Source organism: Micromys minutus (genome assembly GCF_963924665.1).
Source record: "Micromys minutus genome assembly, chromosome: 4".
NCBI lineage: Eukaryota > Metazoa > Chordata > Mammalia > Rodentia > Muridae > Micromys > Micromys minutus.
Genome location: NC_137973.1, coordinates 15315724 through 15340624, shown reverse-complemented (window position 1 = coordinate 15340624; position 24901 = coordinate 15315724).

Sequence of the window (24901 nt, the reverse complement as noted above, 5' to 3'; positions counted from 1 at the left end):
GCATTGAATCTGTAGATTCCTTTTGGTTGGATGGCCATTTTTTAAATGTTGATCCTTCCAATCCATGAGCATGGGAGATCTTTCCATTTTCTGAGATCTTCCTTAATTTTTTTCTTTAGAGGTTTGAAGTTCTTGTCATACAGGTCCTTCACTTGCTTAGTTAGAGTCACTCCAAAGTATTTCACAGTTTTGTGACTATTGTGATGGGTATCTTTTCTCTAATTTCTTTCTCCACATGTTTGTCCTTTGACTATAGGAAGGGTACTGATTTGTTTGAGTTAATTTTATATCTAGCCACTTCGCTGAACTTGTTCATCAGCTATAGGAATTCTCTGGTGGAAGTTCTGGGGTTGCTTAAATACACTATCATGTTGTCTGCAAATAGTGATGTCTTTACTTCTTTATTTCCAACTTGTATCCTTTTGATTTAGTTTTTCTCTCTAATTGCTTCGGCCAGGACTTCCAGTACTATGTTGAATAGGTAGGGGGAGAGTGGGCAGCCTTGTCGAGTCCCTGATTTTAGTGGGATTGCTTCAAGTTTCTCCCCATTAAGTTTGATGTTGGTTGTTGGTTTGATGTATATTAATTTTATTATGTTTGCAAATAGGCCTTGGATTCCTGTGCTTTCAAAGACTTTAAACATGAAGTGGTGTTGGATTATGCCAAATGCTTTCTCAGCATCTAGTGAGATAATCATATGGATTTTTTCCTTTGAGTTTGTTTATATCATGGATTACATTGATGGATTTCCTTATATTAAACCATCCCTGCATCCCAGGGATGAAGCCTCCTTGATCATGGTGAATGATCATTTTGATGTGTTCTTGGATTCCGTTTGCAAGGATTGTGTTGAGTATTTTTCATCAACTTTCATAAGTGAGATTGGTCTGAAGTTCTCTATCTTGGTAGAGTCTTTGGGTGGTTTAGAAACAAGGGTTATTGTAGCCTCAAAAAATGAGTTGGGTAGTTTTCCTTTGGATTCTATTTTGTGGAATAGTTTGGAGAGTACTGGTATAATGTTGTCAATAAATATCCGATAAGACTCTGCACGGAACCCATCTAAATCTGGGCTTTTTTTTTTTGGTTGCAAGGTTTGATGACTGTTTCTATTTCTTTAGGTGTTATAGGGTTATTTAGATGGTTTACCTGGTCCTGGTTTAACTTTGTTATCTTGTGTTTGTCTAGGAATTCATTCATTTCCTCCAGATTTTTCAGCTTTGTTGAGTATAAGCTTTTGTAGTAGGATCTGATGATTTCTTGAATTTCCTCAGTTTCAGTCCTTAATTTCCACTTGCCTTTCTGATTTTGTTAATTTGGATACACTCTCTTTGCCCTCTAGTTAATCTGGTTAAAGGTTTATCAATCTTGTTAACTTTCTTAAAGAACCAGCTTTGGTTTTGTTGCTTCTTTCAGTGGTTCTTTTTGTTTCTATTTGGTCTATTCCTGTCCTAAGTTTGATTATTTCTTGCAATCTACTCTTCTTGGGTGTATCTACTTTCTTTTGTTCTAGAGCTTTTAGCTTTGCTGTTAAGTTGCTGCTGTATGCTCTGTCCAGTTTCTTTTTGGAAGCACTCAGAGCTATGAGTTTTCCTCTCAGTACTGCTTTCATTGCATCCCATAGGTTTGGGTATTTCATGTTTTTATTTTCTTTGATTTCTAGACAATCCTTAATTTCTTTCTCTATTTCTTCTTTGACCGTTCTATCATTTAGCAGAGCACTGTTTAGTTTTTGTATGTATGTCGGCTTTTTTTGTCTTTGTTGTTATTAAACACCAGTCTTAGACCTTGGGGATCTCAAAGGATGCATGGGAGTATGTTGACCTTCTTGTATAGATTGAGGATATTTCTGTGTCTAATTATGTGGTCATTTTCGAGAAGGTGCCATGAGGTGCTGAGAAGATGTATTCTTTTGTTTTAGGATGATATGTTCTATAGATATCTATCAATTCTATTAGGCTCATAGTGTCTGCTAATTTTACAGTATCTTGTTCAGTTTCTGTTTCCATGATCTGTCCATTTGTGATAGTGGTGTATTAATGTCTCCCACTATTATTTTGTGGTAAAATGTATTTTTTAGCTTTAGTAAGGTTTCTTTTATGAATAAGGGCGCTTTTGTAATTGGAGCATATATGTTAAGGATTGAGAGTTCCTCCTGACAGATTTCCCCTGTAGTGAGTAAAAAATGTCCTTCCTTATCTTTTTTGATAACTTTTGGTTGAAAATCTACTTTATTCGCTATTAGAATGGTGACTCCAGCTTTATTCTTGGGGCCATTTGCTTGGAAGTTTTTTTTTTTTTTTTTTTTTTTTTTTTTTTTTTTTTTTTTTTTTTTTTTTCCCCAACCTTTTATTCTGAGACAATGTCTGTCTTTGTCTCTGAGACAAGTTTCTAGTATGCAGCAAACTGTTGGGTTTTGTTTATGTATCCAGTCTGATAGCCTATATATTTTTTAATTGGGGAGTTGAGTTCATTTATGTTAATAGATATCAAGGAATAGTGGTTGCTGTTTCCTGTTATTGTTGCTTTGGAAAGTTGAATTGTGTCTGTGTGTCCTTCTTCTTTTGGTTTTCTTGTTTGGACGTTTTCTTGTTTTTACTATGAGGTGGTTTCCTTCATGTATTGGGTTTTCCACTTATAATTCATTGTAGTGCTGGGTTTGTGATCATATATTGAGAGAATTTAGTTTTGTCTTGGAATATCTTCCTCTCACTATCTATGGTGATTGATAGTTTTGCTAGGTATAGCAGCTTTGGCTGGCACTTGTGCTCTCTTAGGGTCTGCATGATATCTGTCCAGTCTCTTCAAGCTTTCATAGTCTCTGTTGAGAAATAGGGTGTGACTCTGATTGGTCTGCCTTTATATGTTACATGACCTTTTTCCCTTACTGCTTTTAGTATTCTTTCTTTGCTTTGGTCACTTGACGTTTTGACTATTATGTGTCGGGTGGAATTTCTTTCTGTTCCAACCTATTTGGTGTTCTGTAGGCTTCTTTTATGCTCATGGTCATCTCATTTTTAAGGGTAGGGAAGTTTTCTTCCAAGATTTTGGTGAAGATATTTACTGTACCTCTTAGTTAATATGCTTTGCCCTCTTCTATTCCTATTATTCTATTATACACAATAATAATTCCTATTATTGTGTCCTGGAACTCCTGCACGTTTTGGGTTAGGAAATTTTTAGTTTTTGCATCTTCTCTGGCTGTTTTATCTATGTTTTCAATGTTGTCTTTGGCCCACGAGATTACCTCTTCCATCTCTTGTAGTCTGTTTGAGATGCTTGCATCTGTGAATCCTGATTTATTTTTTTAGAATTTCTACCTCTAGTGTTTTCTCTTTTTTAGTGTTTTCTTTATTGTGTCTATTTCTGTATTAAATTACTTCTTCCATTCCTTCATCTCTTTGGTTCTGTTTCTTCTAGTTCTTTGAGTTCTTTGAGTGTTTTTTCTTGTTTCTTTAAAAGTTTCTAATACTTTATGTTTTTCCTCTCGTTCTTGTTTATGGATCTCTATCATCATTTTGAGGTAGGATTTCTTGTCTGAGTCTTCTTTTTCTGGAGTGTTTGGCATTCAGCTGTTTGTGTGATGGGAGAGCTGGGTTCTAGTGTTGCCATTTTGTCTTCGTTTCCCTGTGGTATGTTCTTTCGCTTTCCTGTTGCAATCTTGTTGTCAGTGATTGGTTCTTGCCTTTCCCTTGTACCTGGCCTATGTCTCTCTATCTCCGCTGATCCTGGTTGCAGATTTTCCGAGTGCCTGTTGTGTACCCCAGAAGCAGCCGGCTGGGAATAGAGGGCCCAGTGCCGCTGCTGGGTCCCTGGATCCCTCGATCAAGCAGGGAGGACACACACTTTCTTTTATTTTTAACTTTATTCTAAAAAACACAGATAAAAGAAAAATATTTAAACATTTTTGCATAAATGTATAAAAATAATTTTTGTCAGTGCTTGAATTTTTTTTTTAAGTTTTAAACCTCTGCATTAAGGCCTTACTAGTTACAATGAGAAAAAACTACATGTAAAACAGGATGTAACACAGAGTTAGTCAACATTTTCTTCGTGTGTAAGGATTGAGCATAATGGTTTTTTTTGGTTTGTTTGTTTTCTTTTCTTTTCTTTTCTTTTTTTTTCTTGGACTTCACACAATCTGTGAGTTGTTTCCAGAGCAGTCCGAGCCTCTGGGGTTAGCATCCCACTATTAGTGACTACATACTATGTCTGTTCATTTGTGACTGGGTTATCTCCCTCAGGATGATATTCTCTAGATGCAACCATTTTCTTAAGTATTTGGTTAAGACATTGTTTCTGATAGCTGAGTAATACTCCATTGTGTAAATGTATCAAAATTTTTGTATCCATTCATCTACTGAAGGACATCTGGGTTCTTTCCAGCATCTGGGTGTTATAAATAGAGCTCCTATGAACATTGTGGTGCATATATTCTTGTTGTATATTGGATTGTCTCTGGGGTATATGCCCAGAAGTCGAATAGCTGAATCTTCAGGTAGTACTATGTCCAATTTTCTGAGGAATTGCCAGACAGATTTCCAGAGTGGTTGTATCAGTTTACAACCCCACCAACAGTGGAGAAGTGTTCCTCTTTCTCCACATTCTAGCCAGCATCTGTTGTCATCTGAGTTTTGGATCTTGGCCAATCTGACTGGTGTGAAGTGGAATCTCAGGGTTGTTTTAATTTGCATTTCCCTGATGGCTAAGGATGTCAAGCACTTCCTTAGATGTTTCTCAGACATTCAATATTCCTCAGTTGAGAACATATTGTTTAGCTCTGTACCCCAATTTTTAATAGGGTTGTTTGATTGTCTGGTGTCTAGCTTTTTGAGTTCTTTGTATACCTTGGATATTAGGCCTTTATCTGATGTGGAGTTGATAATGTTCTTTTCCCATTCTATGGCTGCCATTTTATTTTCTTGACAATGTCCTTAGCATTACAGAAAATTTACAATCTCATGAAGTCCCATTTGTTAATCTTTCACCTTAGAGCTTGAGCCATTAGTGTTTTGTTCAGAAAATTATCTCCTGTGCCTATGTGTTCTAAGGTTTTCCCTACTTTCTCATCTAATAGTTTCAATGTATCTGGTTTAATTTGGAGATCTTTGATCCACTTAAAATTGAGCTTTGTATAAGGAGATAAGAAAGGGTCTATTTTCATTCTTCTGCATGCTGAGTGCCAGTTGGACCAGCACCATTTGTTGAATAGGCTGTCCTTTTTCCATTGAATGTTTACAGCTCCTTTGTCAAAAATCAGATGACCATATACTTGAGGGCTTATTTCTGGATCTTCTATTCTATTCCATTGATCCACATGCCTATTCCTGTACCAGTAGTATGCAGTTTTCAGGAAAATTGCCTTGTAATATAGCTTGAGGTCATGAATAGTGATTCCTACAGATGTTTTCTTGTTTTTGAGGATGGATTTCACTACTCTAGGTCTTTTGTTATTCCATATGAAATTGCACATTGATCTTTCCAACTCAATGCAGAACTGTGTGGGAATTTCGATGGAGATTGCATTGAACCTGTAGATTGCTTTTGGTAGAATGGCCATTTTTAAAATATTGATTCGTCCAATACATGAGCATGGGAGATCTTTCCATTTTCTGAGATCTTCCTCGATTTCCTTCTTTAGAGGTTTGAAGTTCTTGACATACAGGTCCTTCACTTGCTTAGTTAGAGTCACACCAATATATTTCATCGTTTTCATGAGTATTGTTAAGGGTATATTTTCCCTAATTTCTTTCTCCACATGTTTGTCCTTTGAATATAGGAAGGCTACTGGTTTGTTTGAGTTAATTTTATATTCAACCACTTTGCTGAACTTGTTTATCAGCTGTAGGAGTTATCTGGTGAGTTTTGTGGGGTCACTTAAGTACACTATCATGTTATCTGCAAAGAGTGATGTTTTTTCTTCTTCCTTTCCAATTTGTTTCCCTTTGATTTCCTTTTGCTGTTTAATCGCTCCAGCCAGGAGTTCCAGTACTATGTTGAATAGGTAGGGGAAGAGAAGGCAGCCTTGTCGAGTCCCTGATTTTACTGGGATTGCATCAATTTTTCCACCATTATGTTTGATGTTGGCTGTAGATTTGCTGTATATTGCCTTTAGCATGTTTAGGTATGGACCTTGGGTTCCTGTTCTTTCCAGGGCTTTTAACCTGAAGGGGTGTTGAATTTCGTCAAATGCTTTCTCAGCTTCTCAGCGTCTAGTGAGATGACCATGTGATTTTGTTCTTTGAGTTTGTTCATATGGTGGATTACATTGATGGATTTCCTTGTATTAAGCCATCCCTGCATCCCAAGGATGAAGCCTCCTTGATCATGGTGAATGATCATTTTGATGTGTTCTTGCATTTGATTTGCAAGGATTTTGTTGAGTATTTTTGCATCAATGTTTATACGTGTGATTGGTCTGAAGTTCTCTTTCCTTATAGGTTCTTTTTGTGGTTTAGGAACGAGGGTTATTGTACCCTCAAAAAATGAATTAGGTAGTATTCCATCTGATTCTATCTTGTGGAATAATTTGGAGAGTATTGGTGTTATGTCAGCAATAAATGTCTGATAAAAATCTGCACTGAACCCGTCTGGACCTGGGCTTTTTTTTGGTTGGGAGGATTTTGATGACTTCTTCTATATATTTAGGTGATATGGGATTATTTAGATGATTTACCTGGTCCTGGTTTAACTTTAAGATCTTGTATGTGTTTATGAATTCATCCATTTCCCCCAGATTTTCCAACTTTGTGGAGTATAGGCTTTTGTAGTAGGATCTGATGACTTCTTGAATTTCCTCAGTTCCAGTCGTAATATCTCTAACTTTCCTGTCTGATTTTGTTAATTTGTATACTCTCTCTTTGTCCTCTAGTTAGTCTGGCTTGGGTTTATCAATCTTGTTAATTTTCCAAAACAACCAGCTCTTGGTTTTGTTGAATCTTTCAATGATTGTTTTTGTTTCTATTTGGTCTAATTTTGCCCTAATTTTGATTATTTCTTGTGGTCTACTCCTCTTGGGTGTATCTGCTTCCTTTTGTTCTTGAGCTTTTTCCTGGGGGGCACACTTTCTTCATGCTCTGCTGAAATTTCTCTGCCCCCTGGCTAGTCGGAATCAGTTCTCACGTGGTTTTCACCAGTCCTGTCTGTCTGTCCCAATGCCTTCCATAGACCCACTAGGATGGCCAATGAAGTCCTAATTAGAACATTCTACTGCTTTCGAAATCTAAAATCTCAACATTTACGTTCTTCCAAACAATAGTAATAGTGTAGTCCCTTGTAACCAACTTCTTTCTTAGTTGGGGTTTTGATTGCTATAATGTGACACCATGAACATGCTAGCTCTTGGAAAGGACATTTAATTAGGTCTGGCTTACTGGTTCTGAGGTTCAGTCCATTATCATCATGACTGGAACCATAGCATCCTCCAGGTAGGCATTGTACTGGAGAAGCTAAAACTGCTACATCCTGTTCTGAAAACAAAAGGTGAATTCTGGCTTCAAGGCAGCTAGCAGGGTGGTCTCAAATTCCACCCCCACAGTGACACACTTCCTCTTATAAGGCTACAACTAATTCAAAGTCATACCTATAATAGTGTCACTCCCAGTGCCAAGCATATTTAAACCACAAAATCATGGAAGACCATCACTTTTCTAACAAAAGCATAGGAATAGTGAAGGGAGCTTGCAAATAGTAGGGAGAGGAAACTGGGGTCAATATATAATATCCAAAAGGAGAATAAATTTAAAAGATTAAAATGTGAATAAATGGAGTCAGTTTTTAGAGGAATGCCTACACTTTTTTACCTGAACAGCAAACAGAACATGTAGGCCAAAAGCCTGTAATACACAAGTTCAAGAGAGGCAGCCACTAAGTAAATGGCCTACTAAGTTTTATAGGTAATAGCCTATATAAAGGTTACAATACTCTAGAATTTTGAGCACATGCCTTTTTCCTTGCTCACTACTCTATTCTCAGCTCATTGATTTCCATACTAAAGCCCTTATTTACATTATTTACTATGACTCTGTGATACTGTAGGAACATAATTTTCACAATCTACTTTACTAAGGATTCTAACTCCTCTCTAGTCTACCACCCATCAGTGGTAGTGGAAATGAAACATTATTAGGATACTGAAAAAATATCTCTCTTTGAAAATAGTTCTTTTAAGATTCTTTCACTCCCACCCACCCACTCCCATCCCATTGCCCTGGCATTCTTTTACACTCAGGAAATTAGCGATCAAAGGACCAAAAGCTTCTCCTATTGAAACCAGACAATGTCATTTTTATGGAAACAATGGGAAAATTGGAGGAGGATAATATTTGAAATGTAAATAGATAAAATATTTAGTCAAAAATTAATAAAATTAATTTGTATTAATAAAAATTTGGAAGCATATTTATTACTGATGGTTCAACACTATGTTTGAGTGACATGTCTCATGCAATCATAGGTAACTCTTATGAAAGATTTTAAAGGTATATAGTGATAAATATACTTCTAAAATTTTTATTAATTCATTAGTTTAATAAAACATTAATGATAATGCACAAAAATTGTTCTTTGGGGGCAATTCCAATCTTCATTGTTGTTAGTCTAGTACACTAGCTGTAATGGGTTATATATGTGTAGACCACTATAGTAGGTCTGTCACTGTAGTTATGGGATATAAGACCTTACCTTAACTATCTTGAAGTCTGTCTTCCACTATTAGCCTTCAGGTGAAGATGTAGAATTTTCAGCTCCTCCTGCTCCATGACTGTCTGTATGTTTCTATGTTTCCACCTTGATGATAATGGACTGAACCTATCAACCAGCCCAAATTAAATGTTGTCTTTATAAGAGTTTCCTTGAGCATGGTGCTTGTTCACAGCAGTAAAATCCTAACTAAAGATGAAGTTGGTACCAGGGAGTGAGGTGTTGCCGTGATATGCCTGATCATAGTTTTGTTTGGAAAAATGTGGAACTTGGGAGTTTGGATTTGGAAAGCAATGGAATGCTTTAAATAGGCCCTAATGGGTCTTCCTAGTAAGAATATGAAGACTTTGTTGGTGGGAATAATTTGAACTGTCTTACTTTACTCAAGTGTTTTCAGAGTAGAATGATTTCAAAATGTGGCAAAAAGACTTTTTGTGGTATTTTGGTGAAGAATGTGGCTGCTTTTTGTCCTTGTCTAAAGATTCTACCAGAAGCTAAGGTGAAGAGATTTTTCTTAAATTCATTGACAAAGGGAGTCACAAAAAAAAAAAAAAAAAAAAAAAAAAAAAAAAAAAAAAAACAAAAACAAACAAAAAAAAAAAAAAAACAGAGAGACTTCATTCTCTGGTTAATTCTCAGGAAGAGCATGTTGAACAATCCTAGCAGGCTTATAGAGGAAAAATATAAAATATATGGTTAGATTATTAAAGGTACACAAGGAAGTAAAATGGAACCAAATCATATGCTCAAGGAGATAACCGATTATGGGAGTAATCGCTTCTGGTAAGATTTCATCTAGCTAATTTTAGATTCAGATGTGGCAGTATAAGCTTTTCATACTAATAACAAAGACAAGATATCTGAGTTCAAGGACAGGCTAGAACAGGGCAAGTTCTAGGTAAAGAAAAAATTAAATCCATGTTTGGTGGCCCCAGTGTTTACAGTTATGCAGATACCTCAGTTCAAATTCAGTCTACAGAGCAAGTTTCAGAACAACCAAGCTTATGCAGTGAAGGGGTTGGAAAACAGAAATCTCATAATAATGTGATAGAACAAGGGACCATATTTCATCTCCACCAAGGAACAGAACTCAGTAGCTTTGGGCATGTGAATCTGGCTTAGAATAAAAAATAGAAGTGACTACTGGGACAATTGATGCTGGTTAGCTAGAGCTAAGAAATTAGCAGTGACTAAGAAGAGACCAGTATTACTGAGGTGAAATCTTCTGCAAATTATTTTCTGAGAGCACAAAGAAGATATGTTATAGAAGACATAGCCAAGGTTGTACTCAGGTGTTACTGGTTTTGAAGACATGAAGGGGTCATGAAGAGCAGCTGAGGCTTGGCACTGTGAGAAGTCATAGAAAGCAATTAGTTAAAGTGCAGCCTCAGTTGTAGTTGATGTACTAGGATTTAGGAGGTCATAGAAATGATTTGAGGCTTGGCACCATGAAAAGAGCCCAAGAGAGGCTATTGGTGAAACACAGTTGCAGAGAAATACTCCAGTATATTTTTGATACCACTACTATGGGATGAACATCAAGAACAGCAGTGGAATGGATCAATCTGAGCTTTGAATGCTGCTCCAGAAGGCAGAGCTGGTAATGTGATGCCAGCCCTTTGGAAGAGCTGAGATCATGTGTGGATCTCAGACATTGAGACAAGAAGCTCAAACATTGAGTTTGCTTTGGAGTTCCCAAAATATTTCTGATGCCACAGCTGTGAACTCTCTGCTGAGGAAAGTCTTCTAATAGGGAAACAGCCCAGGAGAAAGAAATCTGTTACAGTCAACAAAGATGAAAAAGGAGTGGAAATATGAAGACCACATTGATGTCAGACATGGAGAGTTTGGAGTTTGCCCAGCTGTTTTCTTTTATTGCCTTGAGGATTACAGTTAAGTGATAATATGAGTCTTACAAGAGACCTTGAACTTTTGACTTTTGACATTGTTTACATTGCTATAGCCTAAGGGAACCTTTGAAGTTGGACTAAACGTATTTTGTATTATGCTATGTATAGGTACATCCCCCATAGACTCAAGTGTTTGAACATCCCTACGGGGGACAGAAAATGTAATGTGATGGCTTGTATATGCTTGGCCCAGGGAGTGGCACTGCTAGTATTTGTGGACTGTTGGAGTAAATACTTCGTTCTGGCTGTGGGCTATAAGACCTTACTTTAGCTATCTGGAAGTCAGACTTCCACTAGCAGCCTTCAAATGAAGGTGTAGAACTCTCAGTTCCTCCTGTACCATGCCTGGCTGAAATCGTTCATGTTCCTGCCTTGATGATGTTGAATTGAATCTCTGAACCTGTCTGGCAGCCTCAATGAAATGTTGACTTTATAAAAATTGCTTTGGTCATAGTGTCTTTTTACAGCAGTAAAATAGAACTAAGACACTAGGAAACACCAAACAGGAATTACCAAATACAATCCAGTCTATTCGTCAGACACCACAGATGAACCAGCAGATGCAGTCCTATTCACTTGGCAATCACCACGTATGAATGATCAAGGGATTTTCAATCCAGAAAAAAATATGCACAGCTCAAGTCCTTGAAAGTAGCAAAAACTACAGGGCAGGATTTTCATTAAATATTGACAAGTTTATCTCTATGATGTTATAAGAAGTGAAGCTAAACAACACAGTATGGGGTAAAGCAATGCATCATGTTATCAGCAAAGAGAACCACTGCGTCCCCTTGCACTAACTGCAGTATAGCAAAACCTTCTTTTTTCCTGTGTTTTCCCTGTATCTTCTCAGCAAAACATTCCTTCCCATGTTTGGTTTAACAAAACATTCTTTCACCTCTGTCCCAGAAAAATATAGATATAACTTGAGTCACCAAAGAAGCCAGAGCCAAAATGTTTACTTTAGGTACATTTTTTTTTATTATTAGGAGGTGCAAGAACTGATTTGCCCTTCTCTGTAGATATACCCGAGTATTTTCCCTTATCTATAATAAAGGGATTGACATGTGTTCTTCTGTTTAAGGGAGGCTCTGACCTGATAGAATCAGAGTACAATGAACAATATTATACTCCCCTCTCCTCACAGCAATACATTAATCTCTCTTAAATGGCAAGATTTGTATAAGAAAAACAAGAATAGTTTTAGTGTTACCTTCTCTCCAGAACTGTTGCCCCAGAAATTCTTACTCAGTTGCCATAATTGATTACAATGCTCACCTACACATTTCTACCAGACTGCAACTCTCATGGTAAGATTTCAACAACAACTAAGTATTTACATATCTTTTGCTTCCAATGACTTCATTTATTTCTCTGATTGAGAAAAAAGTGACCATACTTTCAAGATCTTTACCTGTTAGAAATAAAGTGAGAAGTACCTGAACCATTTGTTTTGTCTTTTACTATTAGATGTATTATTATTTCTCTTTTTGTTTACATTTGTGGAATACTATATGCATATCCATGTGCATAAAGTTTAATGAAGAAATAAAGATAGTTAGCATTTTTGTTTTTTCATCTCAAAGGAACAAGAACATACTAGGTGAAACCTCAAAATGTACCTATTATTTAACAATGCCAACTCTGATCAATATCTCAAATTCAAATCTTATCTGATAGGGAAACAGCCCCTTTATTATGAAAGCCCATATAATAAGAAATAACTTACATATTTTCTCTATATAATATCACAGACATTACATTCATATGGCAAAAGTAAAAAAAATCAAAAAACAAAAAAAAACTGGACATTGCAAGAATTTATCCATACAATATTAATACCCAAATGGACAAACTTTAAATATCTCATCTTTGTGCCTAGTTCATCAGTCCAATAATATGGGCTACAAAGCCTTGAGCATGTTTGTCCTTTTTATATCCTGACTTCTGTACACACATTTTCTCTTTTAAATCAGATTCATCCTATATGAGTAGTTTTTCTTCACAGGCCCTGCTGTCCTGGAACCTTCATTGTTCTGTGTTCTTTACTGAAACTGAGCCTTCACCTTTGTGAAATGGAATCTTACAGCCTCTTTGTGGGAACATCAATCCTGCCACATATTGGCTAACTCAGGAACACTGTAGAGCAAGTTGTATGACTCCACGACACCCTCAATTATTCATATTCCATGCCTGTAAAATTCATATCACATAAAAAATTTTAGCTATGTTCAATGCCAGATTGCTGCTAGTATAGTCCCCTTGAATATCAACTATATCAACTATATATATATATATATATATATGACCAAGCTCTCTCCTAAGAGATGTTGCATTCAGTTTTTATTATTATTGGTCTATAGTACTGCTTAACACTGCATTATATTAGCATAGAAACAAAGAAGTTGGTCAATGGAATTGAATCAAAGACCCTGAAATAAACTGGCATATCTGAAGACACCTCATTTTTGCTTAAGAATTCAGAACCATAGAATGAAAAAAAATAAAGGATCTTCAAAAACTTGTGCTAGCAAGCTGGATGTCTTCATGTAGAATACTGTAAATTGATCCATATTTATCATGCTATGCGAAAGTTGAAGTAGATCAAAGACCACAACATAAAAATAGATACACTCAATCTCATCAAAATATCCCAGAGAATGACCCATGTTACAACCAAAAGAATGGCTAAAATAAATAAATAAATAAATAAATAAATAAATAAATAAATAAATAAATAAATAAATAAAAGAAAAAAACTCAAGCTACAGCACATGCTGATGAGGATATAACACTCCTCCATTGTGGATGGGTGCAAAAACTTGTAAAATCACTTTGAAAATCAATCTGGTGGTTTCTCAGGAAGTCAGAAAGCGATCTATCTGAAATCCCAGCTATATTGCCACTGGACATACCCAAAAGATGCTATACCATATGCCACAGAAACATGCTCCACTATGTTCATTGCAATGTTATTCATAATAGTAACAAAAAATTAAAAAAAACAACCAAACAAAACAAGCAAACGAACAGTTAGATGTTCCTTAACCAAAGAATGAATACAGAAAATGTGTTTCATTTACACATTTACACATGAATTTCACAGGCAAATCAAAGAAATTAAAATATATACTCTGAAGTACAGTAACTCAGACACAAAATGACCTGTATGACAGGAGCTTAGAGTAACAGTCTTTTTAGAAGTAACTGACTGAAATAGCTGGAAAGTCAGAGCTCAGGGACAGGAACAGAAGAGTTGGGGGAAGTTTTGATTGCCATAAAGGGGATAGGATCAAGGCAAGACCATCAGAGTCAATTAACCTGGTCCCTTAGAGCCTCTCAGAGACCAAATCACCAATCAAAGAACATGCACAGGCTGGATGTATGTGGGCGAAGCACAAATGTAGCAGATGTTTTTATGCGTGCACAACAACCACTGGAGTGGGGACTCTCCATGGTGAATATGTTTCCCTGACTGTGCTGCCTTGTCTGGCCTCACTGGGCATGGATGTCTCTATTCCTGCAGGAATATGATATGCCAGGGTGGGAGCATAACCAGCATGGCTCTCTGTCCTCTCTAGCAGTGGGTAGAGGGCCTATAGGAGCAGAGGACAGGGGAACAGCAATCCACATGTAAATTGAATAAATTAATAAATTGGTAGGAAAACAAAGTTTTCATTATCACATTTTCATTTATGCCAGTGAAAAGTAAACCATTTCTCTTCAACATGACTGTTTATCCCAGCATGCACCTTCACTCCAGTGTTTAATTTACTTGTTTACAGAGGTTCCGTTCATTATCATTGCAAGTAAATGTAACAATTAGATGTTCGTCCCTCCACAAACTCTGTACACAGATCTAGCAACAACTGTACCAAATTGCTTAACAATTGTTTAGGAAAATACTCTTTCTGTTTTCTATAGGAAACAATTAAAAATATCTAAGTGCTTTCTGAATTAAATACAGTTTATTGTTAAAATATATTCACTTTGTGAAAATTTTAATTAAGACCTAAAAATGCTAGTTATATTAAAACTCTATAATTCTATGCACTTTTATAATTGAAATATTTTATTTCAACCCACTTTTCTGACTCCATATTAGCATGTACAAACAGATAAGTAATCAGTAAATATATTTTTTATTTTATAGAAACTCTGTTCCAGCCTTATCTAAATATAAATTTAAATTTCATTAAACATTTCCTCACTATAGTTAAGACTTAAGAAGTCCTGTATTTATCATTATTTTTTCCTATGCAGAGGCGTTTTAAAAACATATGAGAAAAAATTCTTAATCATTTTGTAGTCACAGATGATACATCTTTTGTCACACAAAGAATTATGTCTTCCCTGCATTCCAAAGAGAAAATGTTAATTCCACGGAGACTGAGTAACTCAGATGCAGAGTATTCAACCTAAGATCTGTGGGACACAACTTCCAAGGTCAACTGAATATAAAAATCAAATTAAAAATCAAAATCTTTCTCGGCAGAGAGCAGCCTCTGATAATATTTTCCTGGTGTGTCAATTAAAAAATAAAATGCTTTTGATGATGTCGTTTTATAGATAGTAGCAACGCACCACATTATAATAGTCTAGAGTCAAGTTCATTTCTCTGGTCCTTTAGGGATTTCAAAATGGTATCTCTGAAGCATTATGTACTTTTTCTTTCCTTGCAGGGATGCTCCTGGCTGCCCTCTAACTTGCACAGCCCTCCTGCTGTGTGTTACATTGATCTTTCTTAGTGTTTCATTTTCAACTGTTTGAAACCTACTCCAAAGGGGTTTCTGTTTTCAGTTTGATTTTAGTTAATAATTATGTTTCCCTTTCATTACTATACTGTACTTGGTAGACATTGATATTTTTAAGTTACAACATACATTATGAATAAGAATTATTATAATGTAACAGCATGAACCTTTTCTGAAGGGACGATTGAATTACATGGCATAAGAGGGAAAAATTAAATACAGTGTGTGCATTTGGAATAGGCCTATCTCTCATCTTCAGATTCAGGATAATTCAGGGAGAAGGTAGAGAAGTAATTTTTTCTTTGTTGGTAAATCATTTGGTAGGGTATTTTTCTCGACTCATTCAAATGAATTGGCAGACATTCTTGAACAATACTGTGAGAGGTGAGCACAATTTTATTGATTTATGTTTCCTGGCAGAATCTGAATTCTTTCTCAATGAAGATCTGTTTCTCAGAATGCTATCTCTAAGATTCATTGTTTTTTTAGTTGTTTTGAGTTGGTCTTTTGTCTTTCTCCAGCCTAGCCAGGTCTATTTTAGTCAGAACATAAATCAATTTGTATTTTAGTAGAACAGGTAGATTTGTGCTTTCTTTTTACTGTAATCAGTAACATTCTTTATAAAATAATTTTGTATATGCATTTCCCAATTATCCATTATTATTTCAAAGCCATTGGCAAATAAATCCTGTAATAAAACTGAATACTTAACCTTCAATGCTTCAAATAATATGAAACACACAATACCTCTATTAGTCAATCCACTTCTTCAAAAGACTACTAAGGATGTTTTATTTCAATTATGTATTTATTTTGGTTATTAGGTGTATCACATTAAGTATCCCTAAGCTGAGTAACATTTCTAGTTTCTAGTTATTAATTTATAATATATATTTTTCTAGTGAAAATATCTAGTGGTTTTCATTCCGAGTAGTAATTTTAAATTTGCCAAAATGTTCCTAAGCCTGATGACAGATAACAAAACCACAAAGGAACAACAAGAAACTTTATTTTTCATGAAATATTTGTTCTTTGAATCTGAAGAAATAAAAAATAACTGAAGATTATTGGGAAGACTCAATTTTGGGGGCAAGGTAAGATTAGCTTACAACTCAACATTTCTAATATTCCACTCAGTAATATGGCACTACAAATAAAAATTGACTGCTAATACTAATTCTAATACCAATACCAATACCAATACCAATACCAATAGTAATAGTAATACTAATACTACATTGTTTTAGTTCAGGGCCCCAAAGCAAATATTTGAGACTGAGTAGTTTATAAAAGAGAAAAATTAAAAAAAAAAAAAACAAATTTATTTTTCCAATGATTGAAGGTAGAGATTTCCAATATTCGTTTGCTGGTTTATTTGGTGTCTAATATTGACATGGACTTTATTTTCAATATGATACCTACTGATGAGTCCTCAACTGTGGAAGGAAACAGCTGGAGAGTTCTCTTGACATGACCTTTTCCCACTCACAAGGGTTGGGCTCTCATGTTTCAACCATACTGGGAAGACACCTTCTCTCGACTTTACCACAGTAAACATTTTATTTCAACACTTGAGTCTAGTTGTCATATAGAAACCTAAGCAAAGACTGACCTCTGAGTGATTTGGTAAGCATTCCTAACTAAGTCATCTAACCTCTAATTTATTTTATTGATGTGACAAAGAATAAATTTAGAAGATAATAAACATGCTGTCGATTATTCAGGATATCAGTGGTGTGTGGTAGATTCCAACTACTGGAAGAAGGTAGAAAGAGAATCATAAATATCTCTGAGTCATCACTAGCTACTAGGTGACTTAAGCTATAAGAATGTCTTAGAAAATATTTCAAATAGCCACAATGAAATATTGTTCATGTTGATATAATTTGCTCATTTTTTTAAACTCATGTTTAATCTAAAATTTCTATAAGGAGAAGGATGAAGATTATTGATACTAAGCTGTTAATATGAAGACACTTGTTTTGGAAAACAGCTAAGTAAGCACAGGCTGTGCAAAAATTTTTGCAGTCTTCATTCGTCCTGTGTGATACTAAATTAATTCCACAATCGCTTCATTCCATGGCATATTTTATGCTCTAAAGCAAAGTTATTAAGTACTGAATATGCCACAATTTTTTTTTACCTTAAGATTTCAGGGTAAATTAGAAAATAAATTTTTATCTTTTATATACCATAATATTTACCTATGTAACTTAATTATTAAGCAAATTATCTACATGTAATTCTGACATTTATTTTTAATAAATATATTTAGCATGAGCTGATGAACTTAATCATAGCTTAGTCTTTACATTTGTAAATTAATGGTTAAATTGCTTTTGTATAATACATGAATAATATGAAATATGTGATAGTCTTATCCTTCTTATACCCAGTGTGTTTCATTTGTCTGGAGTTCCATATTTACTATAGCTTACTGTAGTTAATAAAAATTTGAATCATAGTCTGACATATTTTATAATTTATGTCTGTGGCCTATTTCTCATATAGAATATTCAATATTCAAACCAGAATTGAACCATTATTTTCAAGACTCTTGACTTTTCCTAAAATTTGATCAGTCATGTGCAATACTGAATTTTATTTAAGATGGCATTTAAAATTTGTCTCAAGTTATCTCACAACATATGCTGTCCACAGTGGTATATCTGTTCATGTGCCAATTTTAAAATGCTTGTACCTCAGAGCTGAGAAATTGTGATATATAAGGAAACATAATAAAATAGGGAACACATTTTCTAAATTCTACTTAATGCTTAACAATGTGATGGAATCTAAACTGTGACAGATCTTCAATCAGTATTTGTTACTCCAATTGTGGACAGTAGAAAAGGTTTGATGGCTAAATTTGTATGCATGATTCATGCTATTACTAGCTGAATGTTTGAACATACTTGAGGTGTAGTCATGTTTTCCTTTCTCTTTTCTGAAACTCTGTGCTCAAGTCTTCTGAGAAAAACAAACAGCAAATAAAATGGATAATTCCCTTGCCTTTCTTATAGAAGCATGTGATAGATGCACCATGAATTACTTAGCACTTTGCAGAGATAAAATATAATGTGTAAGATTATATTTTTCAAAACCCACTTTAATAAATATACTGAAATGATTTAAGTCCATTCAAGACCATCCACAAGAGGTAGTGGAAAGAAAATGTTAATAGAGCAAAAAATGATAGATGTAACCATGTTTAGGTATAGTTTTTTGAGGTGAGTCTAATCTGTTTTGTCAAGGTATTATCATTTTAGTTCACATGAATCAGCATTGGTAGCTCAATCCACTTACAAATACCATTTATAATCCAGCAATGACTATTAAATCTTGAAGAAACTGTGAGTCTCTGCCAATGATGTAAATCTGCAGGAAGCAGCAAAAAAGGCACCAGAACATGACCACAAGCACTTTGTTGCATTTTGGTCTGTGACATCATAACAAATGAGGATAAGCAGAGTGGCAAGGTAAACCAGTAATGTGGAACATCATTCACTGTCTGTTCGATTATAGTTATACCCGTTTCAAACATTGCACATGTTATCAAGTATACAATCTAACAAAACATCACATGTCCCTTTTCCAAGCAGCTTCCAGATAAACAACACATGTCTGTTTTCAACAAAACATCCTTCCATGTATCTGCTTTTGGAAACCCTTCCTCTCATAAGACAGCTTTTAGCAAAACATTACATAACGCAAATGAGTCTCCAAAGAACCCAGACATTTCCACTTCAATACTGAGACAAAATAGATACACCCTGCAAACATGCAGTCTATTGGTAGTGATACTGGTTGCTTTCAAAAACTTACAGTAAAGCCGCATGAGAACACATAGTTAAAGATACCTCATACTTATTTCCCTGAATGCAGAGAAAGTAAACTAAGCCTTATTAGAATCTTCAGCCCAAAGACTGCCATTCATAGCTCTTGAAGAGATTATTTGTACTACCAGTGAAGAAGATTAATAATCATTTTCATCCAACATGAATCTGAAGAACAAAAGCAACATACAAAGAAGAGATACTTACAGGAGCAATGGTGGCACAAATATCATAAAAGTAAACAACCACTATTTTATTGCTGTTAAGTCCCAATTGGACAAAACCATAGAAGACATTGTCAATGAGGCAAAAAACTTAGACTAAAATAGTCATGAGATGTATTTGTAAACCTACAGTTTTTAGTCTGCTAAATAATACTAACAATACAATAATAATTAATGACATATTAATATTCCCATGAAAAGCTTATTGTACTACACCCATTAAAATTGATTTTTTATATTAAATTATAGGTTGAATTCCATTGATTTTATTTATGTATTTTATACAAAATATTTTACTAGTTTCCCTTCTGCCAACTATTTCCTATTGTACTCACAAATTAACCACTTAAATCTACAACCTTTCTCTTTATTTCTCTCTCATTTTAACACATGCCAGAAACTTAATAATTAATAAAAATAACTAGTAATAATTAATAAGATAATATAAAAGTAATTCAATCAAGCTCCAATAAGACAAAACAAAGAAACAAGTACAGAAAAAAAATGAAAAAGCATAAGAAATATAGATAAACACAGAGACACTCATATTCATATACACAGAAATCTTATAGAAACACAAAATAAGAAATCACAATATATAGGTGAAAGAGACTTGTAAGGAGGAACAATTTCCAGACAAAGCCTAAAGAGAAAAAAACAAAAACAAAAAACAAACAACAACAACAACAAAAAAAAACCTCAAAAATTAAGTTTGTTTTTTATTGGCCAGAAATCCAGTTTGACAGTTTTGAATTAATTAATTTTTTCCTTTAAGAGTGACTATCAAATGTAGATTGCACATGAGCTGTGGAGAAAGGCCCATGTCTAAATTTTGTCTCAGAATTGAGATTCCCATTTAACATAGACCTGTGCAATTCTGTGCCTGAAGCCTTGGTGTCTATAAGTTTATATGTGTGTTAGTACTGTTGAGTCTGAATAACAGTGTTTCTTTGGTGTCACTGATCTATTCTTCCTCTTCTAATATTTCTGCTTCTTCATCTGAGGAGTTTCCTGAATCTTGAGTATAGATATTTGATGGAGACATATTACAGAACACTTCCTGACTTAAGCTCTCTGACTTAGTATATTGTTGACATCAAAGTCTCTGCACTAGTTCCCATTAGGTAAAAGAGAAAACTTCTCTGATGATGGGTGAGCAACACTGGGTACTCACAGGTACTGTGACATCATGGTGACATTCAAAACAGACAAATCCTAGATTGAAGACATGGCATAGAGTCTGACCCTAATAACTAAGAATCTACTTCCATGTGACAGCTACTGAATGAAAGAAAAAGATATTTGATTACTTCAGTGGGATGACACTGGATATACCACCACATTCCAGGACAGGCTTCCTGCTCAAGAGTAATTTTCAATAAACATACTCTGTGGTGTGTGTGTGAAGGTGTGTTGTGTGAGCACATGTATATGTAGATGTTTGAGTGTATACATTTGTGCAGATATGTATTCAAGGAGACTTGTGTGTCCTGGTATAGGTATATACATGCATTCATAAGAATGTTGAAACCAGAGGACAACATTGGCTATAATCACTAGGAATTCTCACTACCTCCTCTGATACAGACTGTTACCTTGACTTACAATTTAGTCATTTGATTAGACTGCCTAGTTAATGAACCTCAGAGTGTCACCCAACTTTGTCACCCAAGCACCAGAAGTATAATGAGAAACGGTGATAAAACTGATGATTTCATGCTTGGAACTCAGTATTTTATCAAGGGTATGCGTACAGTCTCACCAGTCACTTTTAAGACCATTTTAGCTAGAAAGATGGGACAATGGTTAAAAAACAAAACAAAACAAACAAACGAACAAACTGGCTAATTCACTACATAACGTTCGGTTAACAAAATCCACATGGTGGCTTCCAACCATCTGTAACTCCAATAACAGAGGCTATGATGCTCTTATTTGCTTTTTAAATGCACTGCACGCTGGTGCTATACAAACCTACATTTAGGAAAACACTCCTACACAACATTTTGATAAGAAAGAAAAGCAATTTCCTTACATCCATGATTATTTGAATCATAATATTTTGACACAAGCAGCTACAGAAAAGATACAATTGACCACTTATTTTCAAAATCACTACTAGAGAGGTGTTCAAGATTAGATCCTGTAAACCATCACAGGCAACTTAAATTAAAATAATTCTTGGTATTTCAACTGCTAATTGGAGAAACAATGCCTAAGATAGAATTTATATTCACTTCTTATGCTCATTCAACTATAGACCCCCCGAAACAGTGAAGAAAGGCCCCAGGTTTACTGTTATCTGCATGAAGCAACTGGCCAGGTACCCAGGCATCAGTCTTCATCTCATTCTCCTAGCTGTCACCTAGACCTTTTGTAAAGTGAATGAATGTCAGTCTTCTGATTTTTTTTATTAACAGGACATCCTGAGTCTCAGACTGTCACTTCAAAATTAAGGAATAGATTAAATTTTTAAGGTAAACTGGAAGCTGCCCAGCAGAGTGGTTAAAGCCATAATGACAAGTATTTTCCTTGACAGAGATTCCATTTGAAAGAAGGAACCAGTTATAAATGACACTGTCCTTCCAAGTAAACAAGTATGATATACACATTTTTTTTCTCTCACAGAAACCCCATTCTTTTCAAAAAATATAAAAATGAAGAAAAAAATAATTATTGCACTATTTAATTTCTAACACTATAAGTAGTGGCATACATTGGATTTCTTTTGGTCTTTAAAATATATTTTGAGATGTGTTTAACACACATGAGAAATAATATCTCAAATTAATATGTGTCACTAATACTTCATCAAAGCAAACTCAGAAACATTTGGTTTTTAATAAAATTGTTGGTGATTCTTGGGTAATTTAAGTGTAATGAAAAGGTTTCAATAACTTCTTTCATACTTCATGATACAAATAAAAGTGCTGACACCATATAAAACAGTAATAATAGGGAGATGATTATATATGAAAACATATTGTGAACTATTGATTAATTATTCTTTACCAAATAGGAATCTATCTTGGGAATTTTGGTGGTTTATTTTGTAGATATAAGGCAAGAGTATAAGTAACTTAAACATTAGGTAGACATTTAAAAATTCATATCAACTAATTATTCATGTAGGTGAGAAAACAATAATGAAATCTACAAAAATATGCTCACAGAAATCAGAATAAAATAATAAGCTAGAATGATATATAATGTTTTATTTTCTAAAAATGAATTAGTTTTGACAACTTATTTTGAGGTGAGAGTACCATTCTAGTGTACTTAGTATGTGTGTGTTCTGGGAATCTCTTACACTGTGTCTGGCACATACTCCTCCAGATAATGTTAATAAATCCGTTTTGGTTGACAAATGACATTACTATAGTCATCAGAGATGGAAATTTTAAAAGAGATAGACAGGCAAAGTCAAATAATTAAAATGTAGTGAAAGAATATTTCACCAATAATGAGCTTATAATGCAAATTAACTATAATAACAATACCAAACCCAAAAAAAAAAAAAAAAAAAAAAACACATCAATACCCAGGTACAAGCTAGCAGTACTTAAGATGAGTTGAGATGACCCACTTTATTATTTGTTCAAGGAAACTCAGTTTGAAATCTAACACTAATGAAGTGTTGTGATTTGTCAATGCCCAGAAGAGTCTATCTAAAGTTGCATCAATGACTCCTAGATATAGGCACTGGGGCAGTATTCAGGACAAATACTGCATCACAGAAATTTGAAAAAGAATGTGAAATGCAAAGAAAGAGAAGGGATCTCAAGAACCATGCAAAGAAAGTGGACATTGGGACAGAGATGCCAAAGCAGAGGTAAAATAGTCTCAGAAACTTTTCTTACAACTCTGTTGATTAGCAATACAAAATTTCAAGTGTGTATCTGATAAAGTGTCTACTCTTGAATCATCTAAGCATTTCTTTTTCCTTAGGGTTAGATTGTTCTTTTGCCTCTTGGTCTTTCGATGGATCTCTCTCTCTCTCTCTCTCTCTCTCTCTCTCTCTCTCTCTCTCTCTCTCTCTCTCTCTCTCCATATTCCTATCTCTCTATCTCTCCATATATATATATATATATATATATATATATATATATATATATATATATATATATATATATATATATATATATATATATTTAGTATCTGATTGATCTTTTCCTGAGAATAGCAGTTCAATTAGTCATATGCTTTCAACGTGATCCATTGTTCATTTACTTTTTAAAGGGTTCTACATTTACCCTCATGGTAGAAGGAGAGAATCTACTAGTTTTTATAAGAGCCAGATAGCGCACATTGGTACATTGGTAACTCATTCCTCAAACTTGAAGGACTTTGGATTACAGGCTCTACATTAAAATCTCTTTTCATTTTTACATGTCCAAATTTTAACATGTGTACACACACATACACACACACACACACACAAATATATATATATATAATGTCTTTCTGTTAGAGTCATTGACTAGGAATAATGTTGCATATGGTTATCTAACCAGTTTACATTGAACCTTATTTTCCCCTTTGTTGTGGTTATTTCTGGGAGAGAGTAGCAAGAATGGGTGAGTTAGCATGTGTATTATTGTCCAATATAAAGTTTTCTTTCTATTTTATATTGCCTCTTTTCAGGAGCTTGAGGCTTACAAAGACGGACATTATCATAAATATGAGAAGAAAATTTACACTAGGTTTTCTGATTACTAAAATAATGGTAGGTCAATAGAAACAAAGAAAGTGCCCAAAATTAATCAGATTATTGGTTTATATAAATTGACCCAAAAGCAGAACTCACAAAAATAAAACAAAACACAAAAATAAAAGAATATATGAGCAAGCCCAATGTTTTAGAAAATGAAGCATTTTGTGTTCCAGAAAGCAATGGTTTAAGTAGCACCGGAGAAGTCTCTAAAGAGTGACTTTTTATGGGTATTCAATGTCATAATCTTACTCAGCAATGCAGAAAATGTTGGTCACTGGGGCAAGACTACTATCCCCTTACCATTATACACTGATTTCTGACAAGCGTAGAAGAAACCATCTATAGCTGTATCTCACCGCTGCTCAAAGCCTCCTGTACTGGTAGTTCCCGAGCAGACAAGCCACCTCCATTTGCAGATGTCAAACTTGGACAGGTATGTTGCAGGTCAGAACAACACATTTGCAGGTTGGTGCCCAGGGTTTCAAGATGCTACCAGCCTCCTAATGGTTTCATTCTTGGCTTACAAAAATGAGCTCAAAATAAAGGTTGAACAGTCAGTATATCAATCAAAATCAAAACAGAATATTGACCTTATAAGCTCGAGGGTATGTTGAGTCACAAATGCAAGTCATATTAGGAATCAAGTAAGTTTGTTTTTGTTATGTTTTTGTTTTGTTTTATCGTTATTAGTGTTTTTGATTATTTTGTTGTTTTGATTTGTTTTGCTTTGAGGGGCACTATCCATAACACATTTAGAAAGACTCAT